Here is a 19,190-nt window from a genome sequence, read left to right as displayed (position 1 = left end):
ACAAATGGAATGATGAAAAGTGTGGGGTCCTATGGAGCAAGTAATGACGGGGTTCCTAGGATCACCTTTCTTAATAGGAAATCCCCAACCATTTACATAAAAGTCACACCTTGCCATGACAAGGTTGGTTGTCTCCATGGTTCCTTCAGGTTTGCTAGGAATTCTATCTTTTTCATAGGATGGTATGGCAACAGCTATTTGGGCTAATTGAGTTTCTATCATCTTATTGAAACTAAGTTGATTCTTTAAGACAGAAGAAAACTCATCCAATTTAGCATTTATATTTTCCAACATCTTATCATGAGCATGCAACTTTTTATTAACTGCTATCAGTCATTATACCATTGCTATAAGCAAGATCTTTAAGGAAAGCATAACTATTAATTATTACCTTGATTATTCAAACGTTGAGAAGAGTAATAATTGTTACCTCCTTGATTGTTGGAGCGCTGATTCCATCCTTGATGTTGTTATGGACGAAACCCGTTGTCGGTGTTGGACGAAGTTGAGATCCTCCTAGGTCTTAGGATAGGAATTTGCCAAATGTCCAACATCTCCACAGACTTTGCAAGTCATGTGGGAATCCATGGCTTTGAGTGTCTCTTGGGCACTCATCTTCTCATAATGTTCTACTCACTTCGCGAGTAGTTCCATATTAGCTGCAAGCATGTTAATTTCTTTAATTGAATGCATACCTCGTTCACGAGTAGTTGGAGTCGATTGTCGCTCCATCCTTGGTTAGAAACCATCTTCTCAATCAGTGTCTTTGCATCTGCAACACTTAGTGAAAAGAATGCTCAACCAACAACATCATCTAAATGGCTCCTATCTAACAAAACTAATCCATGGTAGAAGTTCTGGATCAAAAGCCTAGTCGTCCATGCCATGGTGTAGGCATGTAGAGACATACTCTTGCATTCGTTCCTAAGCCTCAGGAATTGACTCATCTGCTTGTTGTTGAAAACTAGAGATCTTATTGCGAAGAGCATTAGTACTTCCCCATAGGGAAAAACTTGACTAGGAAAGTGTTGGAACACTTGTTCCAGGTATCTACAACATTATGGTTAGAGTAAAACCATTGCTTAGCCTTTCCTAACAAAGAGAAGGGAAAAAGGCAAAGACGTATAACTTCTTGGGTCACTCCTTTTATGGTGAATGTGCTACAAATCTCCAAAAAGTGTTGGAGGTGAGCATTTGCATCCTCGTGGGCTTTCCCACAAAATAAACTAGCTTGAACCATCATAATTAAAGCTAGCTTAAGCTCAAAGTTAGCGTCAATATTGATAACATTGGGTCTGGTGGCCGCATTAGTAGTCGAGGGTGCATAAAAATCACAAATGGACTTATCGGCCATGATCGTGTTGGGTAGTGATAAGATAGGAGGGAAAAAGGATAAACTACTTAGGATAACTAAAATCCTAGTCAGCAAAGCTAACACAAAAAATAAATTCGATACCAGTTGCCTTCGCCAGCAACGGCGCCAGAAATGCTTATTGATACTTCTTAACGACTAGTGGAGAAATTCCGCAAGTGCACAAAACTATCATATAACACTTCGCTCGGTGAGTACCGAGTGTCAAATTTATATTTTCCCACACAAAGGCAGAAGGCTAAATTTATATTTTTAGTTAGGATTGCTAAAGGAAAGCCCAAGTGTATCCTAGGTAGGTGAATGATAATGGTGGGTTGAGTGTGAACTACCTAAACAAACTAAATAACAAGCTACGCTAGAGATAGCAAGGTGGGAGAGCGAGTGATATATCTTTCAGTAACAAAGGGGCAAACTAATGACTAGGAGAAATGCGCTAGTACTTCGGGGCACAACCCGTTTACCAATGAGGAGAGTTAAATAGACAACGTCTATCACGAGCCCTACGATTTAATAATTTGACCTATTGTGGTAGAATACAAAGGATGGATAAGGCTGTCACCACTTGCCAACTACCACAATCTATCCAGAGGCCTAGTCGTATCCACTGGTAATCTATAGCCTAAGCACCTCGCTTAATCTATAGGCTTACTACTTTGATCCGAGCTCTGATAAAATAAGATCAAAGTACCCAAACCAGACGGTGGAACTGGTACTAACAAAAAACTACTAATTAAATGATAACCTATGCTACTAATACCAAGCAATAAGCACCTAAGCTCACTAATGATGAACAATAATGAACAAGTACTTAAGCAAAGCAAAGCAATAATACTAGACAAAAGTACTAAAAGTATAGTACTGAATAAAGTAAATACTAAAAGAATTACAAAAGAGCTATACCAGACCCAGAAGACTCTTTTGGACTTCGAGAGAAGCTCCGCTCTTGCTCTACTTCCACTACTAGACTACTACTCTAAAGCTAAGCTAAGCTAGAAAGCTTGGAGATCTTGGAATTGAATGGGGCACTTCTCCACCGAGCACCACACTATCTATTTATAGTGTAGAGAGGCATGGGGGGTACTTGTAGGCAACATGAGGTCGATTGGGTGCCTTGGGGCACCGGGCGGTGCTAGGGGGCGCCGGCTGGCCCGTCCATTCCACCACTTCTTGATTCTACGGTGCTGGTTGGCTCTCAATGGCGGTTGTGAAGTAGGCACATGTCAAAATTTGGATAGTAAGGCGGTTTATAGGTCGGTTGGAGGCTCCCAAGTGTATGATGGTGGCCCGATGGATCCACAACAACTCTATCTCATCCATCAGTGCAATCCGACTTAGATCAAAGCATGAGAATGCTTGTGGAGAAGCTCCCTTGGATCGGTTACGTGGACGGGGCTAAAGTGGCGCTGGGTGGAACCCATGTGGGGCTAGCTAGTGTGGCATGTGGGCCCTTGGACCCCCTACCACGTCCACTTGGTGCCTATGTCCATATTTGTCACCATTTTGGGCCATTTTTGCTATAATTTTCTGCATACAAATAATTCTACAAGCATAAGTGGAACTAGGTGAATTATAAACAAAATGTAACATTTGTGATGATGATTTACCTCACTTTATCATGCTTTTGGGTGGAATGTTGATGATAAAAATAGATGTTAGTGACCATCAACACAAGCAATGGAAGATGACATAGAGGGAGAAATGAAAGGACAATTTGATTAACGTCTATGCCTTATGCTCCCAAGTAGAACAATGGTAAAAACCCTCCCACATGAACACTTTTGCTACTAACACCCTCTTTGTATGGTATGCATTTTTAGGGTTAGATGATGACATGGGGGGAGTACTGGTCAAAGCTAGTTCTTTTCAAGAAAGAAGTTCTTTACATCGACAAGGAAGGCTAGGCTACTCCTTGAGTATAAACCAAGCTTCCAAGGTTTCGAAGTCACAATGAAGCAAGCTTCCACAAATCTTAGTTAGAAAGGGAAGGCTTCAATAAGAGGTGGAAGGAACAAAGGAGATCTAGGATCAATGAGAGTGGCCTATTTCTATGTCCAAAGATGGGGAAGTGGACAATTAATGATCCTAGACGGTGCCATACTCCTAGGATTCCCAACTACCGGATATGCTGGCTACCGAATCTGTGCCGAAGAAGACCTGAAGGATCATGACTCACCTATTCAAGGAAGGGTATCCGAAGATCATGCTAAGACTCTGACTAGGGCATGACTATGTAACTTGTAGGGCAAGTAGGTCTCAGATATAAATAGCTAGCTATTCGCCCTATTGTAATCATCGAAACTCTCAGAGGCATAGCCATCTTGTAATCACCATCTCGCTATTTGACGAAATCATAATACAAACAAGTAGCAACTAGATGTAAGGCTTTTACTCACTTCTCGAGGGCCCAAACCTAGTATAAATCTCATATCCTAACTGTGGTTGCTCTCTGCATCAAGCTAATTACTCCAAGAACCGAATATCTACCGATAAAAACATCGATAGTGGCATGCTAGGTAGGGGGATTTCGCACAAAGAGTGATCATGCCGATATTGAACAATGCTTGCGTTAAAGATCCAATTGCTTTTGATGCAATCATCTGGCCAAGCTCCATTAGATCCAAGGCAATAGGAGAAATCCTCTTATTTCCCTGACCAATGTCGACATCCCACTACGTGTCACCAACCATCTATTTCGATAGTTCGGTATTCGAGCACTAGGAAAACATTGACCCACCGCTTGACAAGGCACAAGGACTTGATTCGATCTATGTCAGAACCATCCCCATCAATCTATCCTTAGGTCAAGTTTCTATTGAATGTGATAGTAGGAATAGTCCCGATTCTGATAAAGCAAAGGATGAAGTCCACCTTGTGCAAAATTGTCACATCTGTGCAACATCTTAGCATCGGAAGGTTATCCACACCAAGCGATTAGAGACCCACACTTCACAATGTACCGATGACAAGTCAGAAACCATGCACTTCATCAAAATAGCCCAACTAGGATTTTGCATGAAGCCGTGCCTAGGGGGGTTGGTTAGATGACTCTATGCTAATCAAGAAAGGAGATTCTGGCCGCCTGGTTATTTCTATAGCAATCGGCTAGCAACTAGTTCGATGAAGTCATCTGTGACATTAGGCTCTAGCGTAAATATCATACCCAAGGTAATCTATGATAATGTTGTACAATTCGAGCCCCTACTGCACACAACCATGCATCTTAGGTTTGTAGATCGTTCGACCCGTCGGGTAGAAGGAATCATAGATAATGTCTGCGTACGCATCGGACATTCATATGTACTAGCAGATTTCATAGCTGCTGGACACAGGTCGAAACCCAAACACCCCCATAATTTTGGGATGACCTTTTCTACATACTACCAATGCCACCATCTTTGCTGGAATAACCGAGGTTTGTTTCTACCTCAAAGAAAGAATAGAGCAATTCCCCTTTTACCATCTCGTCAATGCATCCATACATCGAGTGTGAATCTGGGAGGTCAAGGAGAAGGGCTCCAAGGTCTAGTGGCCTCAATAACATAGAGCGTTACTGAAAGTATCTAGGCCCCTAGTTGGGTTTCGGTGATTAATGACAATACATGATTACTGTAACTAATGTGTGTTTTACAGAGGCAATTAAGTTAGGTCACGATAATGGAGATCGATTGGGCTATCATGGTGGTCATGCCCCTATGATGGAAATCATTTCGGTTTTTAAAGGATGGATGACAAGGTTAAGGATGGACTAGTTCTAAGCATAGTTTGGAGTTAAAGAGACACTTAGAGTAGTTTAGGACTTTGTTTTTTCTTTTGGCCGTACTATTAAGGGGGTATGGACAGGTAGCTTGACCTAGGTGAGTCTAGTGGGTTAGGTATGGTGCACACTTGTCTAATCTAGCACTAGGTAGCTCCTAAAAAGCCCTTAGATCAATTGGAGTAAACTTCATTCACGTATGATTGAGAGTTGGAAGTGAATGGAGGGTCAAATACTGACCGAATACTGGTTCCGGTGTGACCGGATGGTGGCGCAAAGTCCGGTTAGTTTATTTGATCAAGGTGATATCATCTAGTGCGATCGGACTGCTGAGAGGTGAGCGACCGAACGCTGGGTGCCAGCGTCCGGTCGACTCCAGTAAGGTTCCATAGAGGGAAAATCATGACCGGATGCTTCTGGTCAGTGCTGACTGGACGCTGTCCTGTGTCCGGTCACAACTTAAATACTGGAGTTCGGGGAGAACTGACCGGAGCGTTCGGTCAACATGACCGGAGCATCCGATCACCCCTGTAGAGGCACATAACAGTTTGTTTTGAACACGGGTGTATAAATACTTCCTCCATTCATGTGAGGGGATACTTTTGCTCATTCCAACAGCTGAGAAACACCCTTGAGAGTGCCAAGAAGAGCAAGGTCCTAGTGAGGTGATTGAGATTTGAGAATCCAAGAGTGAGACCTCATTAGTGAAAGCAAGAATAGCAAAGTATGCATCCACCCTTCTCATTAGGCTTGTTGTGGTCAAGTGAGAGTTCGTGCTTGTTACTCTTGGTGATCGCCATCACCTAGACAGCTTGGTGGTGATTGGGAGCTTGGTGATCATCCGGTGGAGCTTGTGGATGACCCAACTCAAGTTATGAGCAATTGTGGGTGATTCACCGCGACTGGAGTGTCAAAGAATCAACCTGTAGAGAGCACTTGATCCTTGCGTGGATCAAGGGGGAGCTACACCCTTGCGTGGGTGCTCCAACGAGGAATAGTGGGGAGTGGCGACTCTCTGATACCTTGGCAAACCATCATCATGTTCCTCCTTCTCTCTTTACTTTGATCATTTACTTTGAGCAATTCAATTCTTGTCTTTACATTCATAGAATTGTTATGCTAGAGAAGGACAAGCTTTGTAGTGCATGTCAAGCCGGCAAGCAAGCTGCAAATACTCATCCAACAAAAGCTTTCATGTCAACCACAAGAGTGCTAGAGCTCCTTCACATGGGCTTATTTGGACCTACAACATACAAGAGTTTGGGAGGAAATCATTATTGTCTTGTGATTGTTGATGACTATTCAAGATACACATGGGTGTTCTTCCTTCATGACAAATCCAAAGTTGCATCATGCTTCTAGAAGTTTGCCAAGAGAGCACAAAATGAGTTTGAAGTGAAGCTCAAGAAGATAAGAAGCGACAATGGGAAAGAATTTGACAACACAAACATAGAAGCCTATTGTGATGAAGTTGGGATCAAGCATGAGGTATCCGCAACATATACTCCTCAATAAAATGGTGTAGTTAAGAGAAAGAACCGGACATTGATCACACTAGCAAGAACAATGCTTGATGAGTATAACACTCCCGAAGCTCTATGGGCGGAAGCTATCAACACCACATGCTATGCATCCAACCGCCCATTCTTTCAAAAGTTTCTTGGCAAGACACCTTATAAGTTGCTCAATGGGAAGAAACCGGACGTCTCCTTCTTTAGGGTGTTTGGTTGCAAATGCTACATCTACAAGAAGCGGCAACACCTAGGAAAGTTTCAAAGATGTTGTGATATTGGTTTTCTTATTGGTTACTCATCAAAGTCCAAAGCATATAGAGTATTTAATCATACCACTAGCTTGGTTGAAGAAACATATGATGTGGAATTTGATGAATCTAACGGCTCCCAAGGAGCACATGAGAATCTTGATGATGTAGGTGATGAACCATTGAGGGAGGCTATGAAGAACATTTCGGTTGGAGACATCAAGCCTAATGATGATGAAGATGATGTACAAGTGATCAATCCTCCTCCTTCATCAAGTGTGCCACAAGATGATGAAAAAGATGGGAGAGTAGAAAATGAAGACACTCATGTCTTCCATGAGCAAATGGTGACACAAACACATGATGTTGATGCTCCACAACCTCCCCCTCAAATGGTTGATAGAAGAAATTCACCTCTACTACAAGCTCATCCACAAGATCTCATCATAGGGAGTCCATCAAAGGGAGTAATGACTCGCTCTCAAAAGCTTGCTTCGTTTATTGAACATCACTCCTTTGTCTCTTGTTTTGAGCCAACTAAGGTAGAAGAAGCTCTTCAAGATCCGGATTGGATAAATGCCATGCATGAAGAGTTGAACAACTTCACTTGCAATGAAGTTTATACTCTTGAAGAGCAACCACAAGGTGCAAGAGTCATTGGAACAAAGTGGGTGTTCCACAACAAGCAAGATGATCAAGGCGTTGTTGTGAGGAACAAGGCAAGACTAGTTGCAAAGGGGTTCTATCAAGTTGAAGGTTTGGATTTTGGAGAGACCTTTGCACTGGTTGGAAGACTAGAAGCCATTCGTATCCTCCTTGCATATGCATCACATCATGAAATGAAACTATATCAAACGGATGTGAAAAGTGCATTTTAAATGGCTTTATTAATGAACTAGTCTATGTTGATCAACCTCCCAGGTTTGAAGACCCTAGATATCCTAATCATGTTTATAGATTGTCCAAGGCATTATATGGGCTTAAGCAAGCCCCAAGAGCTTGGTATGAGCGCCTTCGGGACTTCCTCATTGAGAAGGGCTTCACCATTGGGAAGGTCGACACTACACTATTCACCAAGAAGCTTGATGGACATATCTTCATTTGCCAAGTGTATGTTGATGATATCATCTTTGGATCATCAAATGAAGATTCTTACAAACAGTTTGGTGAATTGATGTCGAAGGAGTTCGAGATGTCAATGATTAGAGAACTTACATTCTTTCTTGGTTTTCAAGTCAAGCAAATGAGAGAAGGGATTTTCATCTCTTAAGAGAAATATACAAATGATCTTCTTAAGAGATTCAAGATGCATGAATGTAAGCCAATCAAGACACCAATGCCAACTAATGGACATCTCGACCTAGATGAGGGAGGTAACACGGTTGATCAAACTCTCTACCGCTCTATGATTGGTAGCTTGCTATATTTAACCGCATCTAGGTCCGACATCATGTTTAGTGTGTGTATGTGTGCTAGATTTCAAGCTAATCCTAAGGAAACTCATTTGATTGCCGTTAAAAGAATCCTTAGGTATCTTAAGCACACACCAAGCATTGGCCTTTGGTATCCCAATGGAGCTATATTTGAATTAGTTGGCTATTCCAATTCGAATTATGCCGGTTGCAAAGTTGATAGAAAAAGCACATCAAGAGGGTGCCATTTGCTTGGTAGATCACTTTTGTCTTGGTCCTCCAAGAAACAAAATAGTGTGGCTTTGTCCACCGCTGAAGCGGAATACATTGCCGCGGGTGCTTGTTGTGCACAAATACTTTATATGAAACAAACTTTGCTAGACTATGGTGTAGTTCTAGAAAAAGTACCTCTTTTGTGCGACAATGAAAGCACATAGATATCCGCCATCACTTTCTTAGAGATCATGTTGCTAAGAATGATATTTCATTAGAAGGTGTAAGGACCGAGGATCAATTGGCAGATATCTTCACTAAACCGCTAGATGAGGTGACTTTTTGTCGATTGTGGAATGAGCTCAATGTGCTTGATTTTAGTAACTTCACTAGAAAATGAGCTTGTGTTGTCCCTTGCATTGCATTGTAATATACAACATGCTTACTTTATGGTAATGCACTCAGGGCTTGTCTAACATGGTTAAGATAACCGCCATAAAGCATGTGAAGAAGCTTAACCTTGGATCAAATTTGACAAGCAACTAGATTTACTTTCAAGTATTGCATTGCATATGCATGAATGTTGCTTTGTCATTTATCTTCAATTGCCCTCTTATTGTCTATTTTCTTAAAAAGAATTATAGTCTAAGGCAAAATATTTTTAAAAATTTGAGGGTTTGAGAGAGGTCACTCACATCAGTCCCAATTGGTGTTTATTTGGATCTTATTGAAGTTAGGACTTGATTGGGAACAGGCAGCACGAAGGACTTTGAAGATTTGCTAGAAAAAGAGTGACCAGATAATGCATCGGACTCTGTTGTCCAGCGTCCGGTCAGTTCACAGGACGTGAACCTACTACGATGGAGTGACCGGACTCTGTTGTTCAGAGTCCGATTAGATGGTGGTTCAGCATCCGATCAAGCGAAGGCGATCAAGGCAGTGTGGACCGAACTCTGGCTGCGTCCGGTCGGGGTTCACCGGACGTGTCCGGTCGCGATTCCAGGGGTTTTGGACCTATCTAGAATCGACCGGACTCTGGGTGGCAGCGTCCGATTGTTGCCACCAGAGCATCCGGTCAGTTGAAAACATGCAGATTCCAATCTCTTTCCTATTTCCTTTTCTCTTACGTCATGGGGGCCACCATATAATTTAGATTAAGCCATGCCGTGACCTAATCCGCCGGTACCCACACCGACTTCGCCGTCCTGAGCCATTGCGCTGTGCCCTAGCCGCTAAATCCACCAGCGCCACTCCTACCCACGCCACCTGCTCTGTGCCACCTGTCTACAGTCATGCAATCGCACCCTACATGCACCGTGCCCATGCCATCTCCGCACAGCAGCACCACGCGCCGCCCCTCACCGCGACTGTCTGCGCCAGCGCCGCCTACGTGCCACCGTGCTGCACCACCACACGCCATAGCTTCGCCCTGCGCCAGCATCGCCATGCCCGCATCGCCCATGTTCGCGCCATAGCTCGCCTGAGCCGTGCTCCAGTGCCGCCGCCGTGCCAGTGCCCTAGCACCATCAACTGATCCTCGCTAGAGTTCCTGCTATCTTCACTAGAGCCTCCAGTGCCCACATTGCATCTTCCCTACCGCTGATTCATGCCGACCAGCGCAACCCTAACCCTAGGATTCCTGGTGGTTCCCCGCATGTCGTTCCTCTACTTTTTGGATCGCCGGTTCATCAGGTAGCAAGTCCTCGATTCCAATTTCGTATCTATTGCTTGCTTTCTTAGGGTTTCGTATATCTAGATATATTATAATTATTCATATATCTGATCTATTCTAACGTGCGGCGAGTCGGTGCTTCTAAAGTCTCATTGGTAGTTGACAGTTAACTCGAGGCCAAGCTCATGAGTATGGATCAAGGCCAAGCCTCAGAAGTGATAGTTGGCAGTTGATCTTTGGCAGTAGCAGTTGTTCTTTTCAGATCCATCAGATGGCTTGTGTCAAGAATGTCGGAGGAGGTCCTAATGATGAGGATCCGAGGCCCCCCACCTCGCCAGCCTATAGATGCAAAAGGCAAGGTGACGAAGAAGCTAGCGACAAAGAAGCACAAGTACCCTAATGCAGATATAGCGAGAGTAGCCGTAGTTGCAGAGGCCACAGAGCGTGTAGAGAGAGGAGGTGCTAGGAGTGGTGTTGTTATTACAGATCAGCTTTCACCAACACAGAGGGCTACACTTGAGCAGGTTGAGTGCCATCATGGTGGTCTAGCTGGGACAGCCATGGTTGGAGGATGGTGTGTCGCTATTGATGAGAGTCAATCTCAGGGGGGAGTCATAGCAGCAGCCACAGCCAACAGAACAGCCTCAGGAGGGAGAGCATGTAGAGGAGATAGAGCCAGCACCATAGCTTCACCGCTCTAGTCGTACCCATACCTAGGTGACACCAAGGGCAGAGACACAGTAGAGGGGTTCTCGTCCGCCACCTAGACCATAGGGTCTGCCTCTAGTGACTCACTTGGATTTGAGGGCCGCCACGACCAAGTAGGTTCAGCAACTCAGATTTGTGGACTTTGATCAGTGGTTCCCGCCGAGGAGGGATGACTGTGCTTCTGAGGGCTTCTACACACCACTGTAGGAAGATTTTTATAATGCATATCTTAACAGTGGGGCTGTATTCAGATCTCAGAGGATGTGCAACATTAAGTCCATTGTAGCAGCAGCTAGAGAGCATATTTGCCCTTACCTATCCTACTTGCTAGGGCTGATAGACTTACTTGATGAACAGGCTTATATGTTCCATCTTGGGTCCATGAGTTCTATGCTACACTTTGGATTGACCCACAACACAGATTTATACACTTTGCATTCAGAGGTAGAGATTACAGGCTGATGAGCTTTAGGGTCAGAGAGATACTTAGGCTTTAGGAGCAGCCCATCTGGTTACATGAGGTTTGCTATGGATAGACAGCGCCTCCTAGATGCCCTCACGATAGTCTTGTGCCCCCTACAGATCTAGTCCGCCATTGCTTCATAGAGCCTTTCGGCGAGGGGTCAAGCAGGGCACCCAGTGATCTCACTCCTACTGCTAGAGTGCTTGATGCTATTATGACGAGGACACTACTTCTGAGGATGGGGTATTGCAAGGGCTTGACTCGCATACAGCTATGGCTACTAAACTCTCTGATGTAGCAGACTGTGTTTAACATTTGGGATCTCCTTCTATCAGAGATGGAGGATACTATTGCAGAGGGGTTCAGGGGTCATAGGCTGCTGCCATATGCTCACTGGATTACATTCTTGATCCACAGAGTAGTTACTGTGAGGCCACCTGAGATGCTAGTAGAGTATAGTGGTGCTACTACAGAGTTCCCTACATACAACATGACTTGGATGATCCGCCATAGTGCAGTGAGGACACCCAGCTAGCCGCGCCGTCGTCTAGAGGTGCCAGAGACTATAGCCCAGCAGAATGAGACCATCAGGGGCATAGCAGCTACTAAGGAGGAGCAGTTAGATGCTCAGTAGGAGGGGATGGTCGAGAGCAACCCTAGTGATAGCTCAGATGATGACTATCGGGATATCCCTCAGATGCCTCCTCGACGACATGACCATGAGGCTAGTAGCTCCAGTTTAGCTCCACCTACACCGCAGATAGACCCCACTCTACTTGCTATACTTGAGCAGATGAGGCAGGATCAGGCTCGCCAGGCTCAGGAGACCACTGCTACATTTGCTTAGTTTTAGACCAGGCAGGATGAGTTCTAGTGATAGCAGCAGGCGATCTAGTAGCATCAGGCTATACAGCAGCAGCAGGCCATGCATCAACAGCAGCTACTTGGGTTTATGCAGCATGTTGTGATAGCTATTGCGGCTCCACCGCCACAGCCTTCACCCAGCTTGGTCAGCCTGCCACCACTTCTATGACTCCAGCTTTCTAGCCCAGTGGGCTTTAGAGTCAGGGACTGCCAGCGCCATAGTTTCCTTCACCTACAGAGTAGGTGTCCCAGTGGTTTGCTTTGCCAGTGCTAGCCCTATAGTTCACACCTCTTCATATGGGCTTTACTCTGTCTCAGAGGTCATCAATGCTCACCCCAGTTTCTAGGAGCCTTTGTGCTTCATTTAGTGAGTTGACAGGTAAGCCTACACCGCTAGAGCTACATGTCCTAGGTCCTTCCATAGTTGCACCTATTACCGAGGCTACAGAGACGCTCTCTTCTTCAGTTGCATCATCAGAGCAGGCAGCGCTAGTTCTAGATCTGACCCAGACCGCTTTAGCATCACTTCTAGCTATAGAGGGTCAGACTACTCAGAGCTTAGGATTAGATGATGAGAGATGCTGCCCATTTGAGGGGAGCGGTGGCCACCGTCTTCCTCTTCTTCTAGGCCGGCTCATCTGTCGCTGCCCTTTTCCCCTAGATTTTCTCTAACATTGGGGATGGACTCTTTGACAAGACACTGATGGTTTCCTCCTTAGGCTGTGGTGGTGGCCAGGAATCTACTCCCTTCGGCCAATCACTCCTTAGGACACCCGAGAAGTACACCGCTCTTTCCTGTGAATGGATCTTTGCATAAGTGAATCAGTTCACTGCTCGGCAACAATCATGGATACAAAGCAACATGGGCAAAACAATCGAGATGGTTACCAGAGGAGGTGGATTTATACAGTTGAAGGCCCTCGTTTGCCTTGACATGCTGAATGAGGCATTGGGAGCGAATAGCTCTATGGCCCGCTGTAGCACATCTTTCCTTGTCAGTCGCTCCATCCTCTCCCGGGTCCCATCGTCATCACCCTTGAAGTCAAAGCCTGGGTGGGCCCTCTCCTTGAAGGACTAGATGGGGCGCACCATGAAGCTTGCCACCACCAGTTTACTATTAATCTCCACGCCTTTAATCAAGTCGAGGAGCTCCCTCACCTGCTCCATGTCAGCACTGTTCAGTTTCTCCAACCAGCTCTTCTGGCTATATGAGATGTGGTGGACATCACAGTGGATTGGAGGGTGGCTCTGCTTCATGTAGAACCACCTAGAGTTACACCCTTTCAGAGAAGTGTTTAGCGGTACATTAAGTTACTCGCTGGCCATCCCATCCTAGAGCTGCAAATATACACCGTCGACCACCTTGGAACCACCACCACCCTTCTTCTTCAACCAGAACAGGTGTCTAAAGAGGTTGAAGTGCAGCAGAACCCCCAGATACATCTCATAGAAATGGATAAAGACCGAGATGTGCAATATGGTGTTTGGGTGGAGATTGCACAAACTAATCGTCCAGAACTCCAGCAGATCCTGCAGGAAAGGATGAACAGGGAACCCCAACCCACGCCAGAAATAATCCTCAAACACTACAACTTCATCAGTGTTAGGCATCGGGAAGGGCTCACTACTGGCTAGCCACCATCCGGCGGTGACGTGGTCTGGAAGAATGCCCACCCCATCTTTGATGGCACCCATTCCTCATCGCGGCTGGCTTCGATGCCCGCCTTCTTTGGCTTCATAGCTCCCTTCTTCGGTGCCATTTCTCAGGTCTGGTTCAAGATTGGTGGCGGATGCGCGTGTGGATGTGAATTTGGAAATGGGACGATGGAGGAGGAAGATGAAATGGAAAAGGGGCAAAGGTATGAGCGCGGGGTGCGGCGGCGTAGTTATAAAGCACTTCCCCCACCTCTTCACATTCGAGGGTTTTTGAGAAACCGTTCCCGCGATTTGTGTTTCTCTGAATTCCTCGCAACTAAAGGCAGGTCGTTACCTAGGCCTTCATATAGCCCTGGCCCGTATCACTGATTTATCTCCGCAATTTGTTATGGCTCACCAAATATTTCGCTGACATCTCCGACAACCGTTATGGCTTAGTAATCACTATTGTACAGCCATTGCACCTGTGTTTTCTCTATGATTCTGTTTTTCTCCAAGTTGACTGATGTTTCTGACCCTGGCACCACATGACTATGTCACCTACTATCAGGCTCGAGGACTAAGTGGGCACACTTCACCTCATGGTGAATGTGCATTTTCTCATTTCGGGGTTACGTCCGGGGACTGGCTGCCTGCTCGGCTGGTCTTCTATTTTTCTTCTACTTTGGACCCTGGCACCACATGACTACGTCATCTACCGTTAGGCTTGGGGACTAAGTGGGCACACTTCACCTCATGATGAATGTGTTTGCTTTATTCTAGAAGACTCCGCGCCTCTTAAAGCTAAAGAAGATTATCTCCTTTTCTCGTGGTCAGACTCCAAGTGGGCACACTTGGTCCACTATGAAGAAATTTTCAATTCTGAACTTGTGCTCCTTACACCCTTATGGCAAGCCATACTTGGGTTATACTGCTCAGCTACGGTTCACGCTGCTCAGCTACAGGTTCACGCTGCTCGGCAACTGCTCACAACTGCTCGGCAACTCATCATGGTGGTCGGACCATGAGTTTGACTACTCGGCTTTGTTCACACCTGCTCGGACAAGCTCAAGACAGCATTGCACAATGGGTACAAGGCGCTTGGGGACTAGTAGTGGGGGGTATGACCCCGGATACCCATGGCAGACCACATGGGCTATGCCCCCAAGGGCGGCCTAGCCCACAGGACAAAGCCTTATGGGGCACGACTCTGCTCGGCGCCTCCTGCAAGACACCAGGAAGATATCCTAAAGAAACTATGAGATCTATTAGGATACGTATGATCCCATGATTCCTATAATATGTTATTACTTTCCGATTATCTCTCAGATCTAACCAACTTGTAACCCTGCCCCTTGGACTATATAAGGAGGGTAGGGACCCCCCTCCAAACACGTAATATCATACGATAGCTAATACAAACCAACAGACCACAGGAGTAGGGTATTACGTCATACTGATGGCCTAAACCTATCTATCTCGTGTGTCTCTGTTGCCTTCTTGTTCTTGATCAAAGGCTTCTCTACCAATCAATCTACCTTTGTGGGATACCCCTCGGAGGATTGCCAACAATATTCTATCGACAAAGATGCCTCAAACAACGCCACGGAATATAAGGCCCTCATCAACGGACTGCGCATCACCATCGAGCTCGGTGCCACGTAGCTGTATGTCCGTGGTGACTCAGAGTTGGTCATCGACCAAGTCATGAAGGAGTCCTACAAAAGCCCTCTCATGGCAGCATATTGCCAAGAGATGTGCAAGGTTGAGGACAAATTTTGAGGGATCGAACTGCATTATGTCCCCCGAAAGGAAAACAATGTCACCGATTTCCTCATAGAATTTATAAGGCGGGTGCCATCTCCAGATGGGGTCTTCATCAATGATCTCCATGAGCCATCTGCTCAGGTCCTGGAGGACCCGATCTAGACACACTCCAACACTAATCTAGCATGTGGGGGCTCTAACCTCCCGACGTGTCCCGACCCTAACCAAGTGCTTGGGGGCTCTGATCTTGGTGCCTCCATAATGACATCACCCACCGACGTCACCATGGTGGCACTCAATCTGGCTGACTAGAGAGCACCACTACTCGCCTACCTCCTCGAGGAGGTTCTCCCACCAAAAAGGACTAAAGCATGATGAATCGCTTGCCGCACCAAGACGTTCGTCGCCATCAGTGACAAACTCTACAAACGGAGTCCATTGGGAGTGCTCATGAAGTGCATCCTGACCGACCAAGGGAAACAACTCCTCCTCGAGGTCAATGCCAGAATCTACAAACATCATGTGGCCCCAAGGTCACTGGTTGGAAAAGCCTTTTGCCAAGGTTTTTACTAGCCCACTGCGCTGTGAGATGCAGAGGAGGTCGTCCGCAGGTGTGAGGGATGCTAGTTCTATGCTTGGCAAACTCATTTGCCAGCACAGGATCTTCAAACCATCCCCATCACCTATCCATTCATGATATGGGGCCTCAACATGGTTGGACCCCTCAAAATGCACCGGGCGGCTTCACTCACCTACTCATAGCAGCGGACAAAATTCACCAAGTGGATAGAGGTGAAGCCCATCACCAACATCCACTCAGAGGAGGCAGTCAAGTTCTTCCTCAACATCATCTATCAGTTTGGTGTTCCTAACTGCATCATCACCGACCACAGAACAAACTTCACTGAGAAAAGTTCCTAGACTACTATGATGGATATGGCATCAGGATCGACTGGGCCTCAGTCAGACATCTGCATACTAACAGTCAGGTTGAGCAGGCTAATGGCATGGTCCTCTAAGGACTCAAGCCCTGCATCTTTGACCGACTCAATATGTATGTTGGGTGATGGGTTGCAGAGGTCCCTGTGATCCTCTGGAACCTAGGAACAACCCCGAACCGATCCACGGGGTTCACACCTTTCTTCCTAGCCTCTGACCTCAACCACGGAGCCCCAAGAGTAAAGGCCTTCGACCAAGACCGAGCCACAGAGGCTCAGTAGGATGTGGTTGACCTACTCGGGGAGGCTCGTGAGATGACCATCATCTACTCCACTAGCTACCAGCAAACTCGTCGTAGGTACCATGAAAGAAAGATCAGGGGGAGGATCCTCGAGGTCGGTGATCTCATGCTTCGGAGAACCCAACCGACCAAGGAGAAACATAAACTCTCTCCACCATGGGAAGGACCCTACATGGTGACCAAGGTGATTCGATCGGGTGCCTACCGACTGAAGTACGACAATGGCAATGTTCTCACCAACACATGGAACATCGAACAGTTACGTCGTTTCTTCCCCTAAAGCTTGGTCTTACCATTTTCTTTCCATTCAACGTTTGCTCCTATAGCACCCCAGCTCGAGCACTCTCAGCCTATGTCGCTTGGGGGCTCCACTGGGGTGTGATGCCACCCTCCTTTTTTACTATCATATAGTAATACTTTTCGCCCAAACAAAAGGGCGTCGCCCAAACAAAAGGGCATTCCATTCCTTTGATTACCCTATGTAGCCTATGTTTTAACCTCCTGACCAATCACACCTCGCCACAACCTATAGTTATGAGTAGCTGAGCCTCATGGGCCATGCCCGGGTTCTTAAGGTTGCAGCTTATGGGTCAACGGGCAGGTGCAAAAAAGAAAGGACAAGAAACAAAGCTACGCTAGGGTAAAAACAAGGGCGGATGGGACAAGCTTCCCCTCACGAGTGATTTCATAAAAAATGAACTCAAAATAGTCACAAGTGTAAAACTGTTCACATGGGGGCTTCCCCATGAACTCATTTATTTATATCTACTAACTATTTCTACTCTAAACTATATTATGGTCGCCCAGCGGCATCGGCTGACGGCACGGTCGACGAGGACGAAGGCAGCTCGCCCCTAGTCGGGACGACATTTGGCTCTGTTGGGGGTGGGACAACGCTCGTCTCTAACCTGGTCTCCATCCTAACAGTGCCAACAAGACAATGACCAAGGTAACAGGTTGTGTTTTGGGTGTGCACACCCTTTGGCTTCAAAGATCGACATGTTTCCATGGGTAGGATGACATCTTCCCAGCGCGGGTCTTTAGCCACGCTTGAACGACGAGTCTCCATCACCCACTGTGCGCTGACCTGCTCGGTGACCATCTGTGCATATGGCACCAAGCTCTCCCCCAGCGCATGGATTTCATCTACGCTCCACCTATCGGTGTATCCTCTATAGATGGCCGCGAAGTCTAGATTGGGGTGATGGGTTGCCACCGAGGTCAACACCCCCTGACATCCCATAGAACATGCCATCGGAGATGAGCACTAGAACTTCATTTAGGACCTTCGCCAGCTAGACGACGTGCGTATTGGTGCTCAGTCCTAGCCCAAACACCTCAGAGACAACCACCTAAGTGACGTTGCGAATCTGGTCAAGCTCTCCCTCGAGAGCATGCCTCTCCTCAAGGGGCTTGGCTAGCACCTCCAGTTCTTGCTCCAGAGAGCCAAATTTTCCACCTAGTTCTAGAAGAAGACAACAAGTTCAGAAGCATGGGAAAGGAAAAATCAAGGCATCAATCGAAGATAGAATAGATACATACCAAGGCGGGCACTTTCGAGGATGGAGAGTCCTTGCCGGGTCACTTTCTCGAGCAGTCGAGCGTTCGACTCCTCTGCTCTGAGCACTTGCCCTCAAAGCGCGACGACTTCTTGTTTAGCATCCGATCGGGCCTTCTGCTCCGCCTCTAGAGCCTCCAAGGACTTCTGAAGCGCCGCCTTGGTCTCCACCAAGTGGACCTTCACTGCGTCGAGTTCCTGCTCGGCAGCAGTCGATCGCCCATTGTTCCACCGCCCGTGCTCTCGTCGCCTTGGCTGCCCGGTCTTGGGACTCATGGCGGGTGGACTCCAGCTGGTGCCTAAGCTCATCAAACCGCCATGACACCATCGCTTCATGATCCATCTGACCATGCTCCTCCTAAAGAAATTAGGACTTATGGATCGACATTGTCTCTAGATCCTATGAGACAAGAAGCAGACATACTAAGACAACCATTGAAAGGCCAAGGAGTTAAGGATAACACCAAAAACATAGAGAACTTACCTCTGCAACACGTGGTAGGGCAACTGTCATCGCCTAATGGATGAGCTCAACCCGCTCCAAGGCCTCCCTAAGCCTTGCCTTGGTATGGGCGAGATCGTACTCCATCAATAGTCCTCTCTCCCCGAGCAAGTGCCAGAGACTCACTTCCACCTCATCGCAAAGGACGAACTGGGACTTTCCCGGCTTGCTAGGGCAAGGCACACCAGCTCACGGGTCGCCCCCGACCCGTTGCAAGATCTGGCCATCGTAGTGTCATGCGACGACCGGATCATCACCAACTCCCGCA

The 19,190-nt window shown here is 46.6% G+C and overlaps 1 non-coding gene across 1 annotated transcript; it reads left to right on the top strand.

Moving 5' to 3' along the window:
• Positions 1 to 880: 880 nt before the first annotated feature.
• LOC136506217 (small nucleolar RNA R71) lies at positions 881 to 989 on the top strand. The gene has a single exon (XR_010771440.1). It is a non-coding gene; the product is annotated as a small nucleolar RNA R71 (small nucleolar RNA).
• The last annotated feature ends 18,201 nt before the right edge of the window (positions 990 to 19,190 follow it).

The sequence above is a fragment of the Miscanthus floridulus genome, chromosome 14 (genome assembly GCF_019320115.1).
Source record: "Miscanthus floridulus cultivar M001 chromosome 14, ASM1932011v1, whole genome shotgun sequence".
Taxonomy (NCBI): Eukaryota; Viridiplantae; Streptophyta; class Magnoliopsida; order Poales; family Poaceae; genus Miscanthus; species Miscanthus floridulus.
The sequence above is the reverse complement of the archived record's forward strand: the minus strand, read 5'-3'. Positions and strand labels throughout refer to the sequence as shown.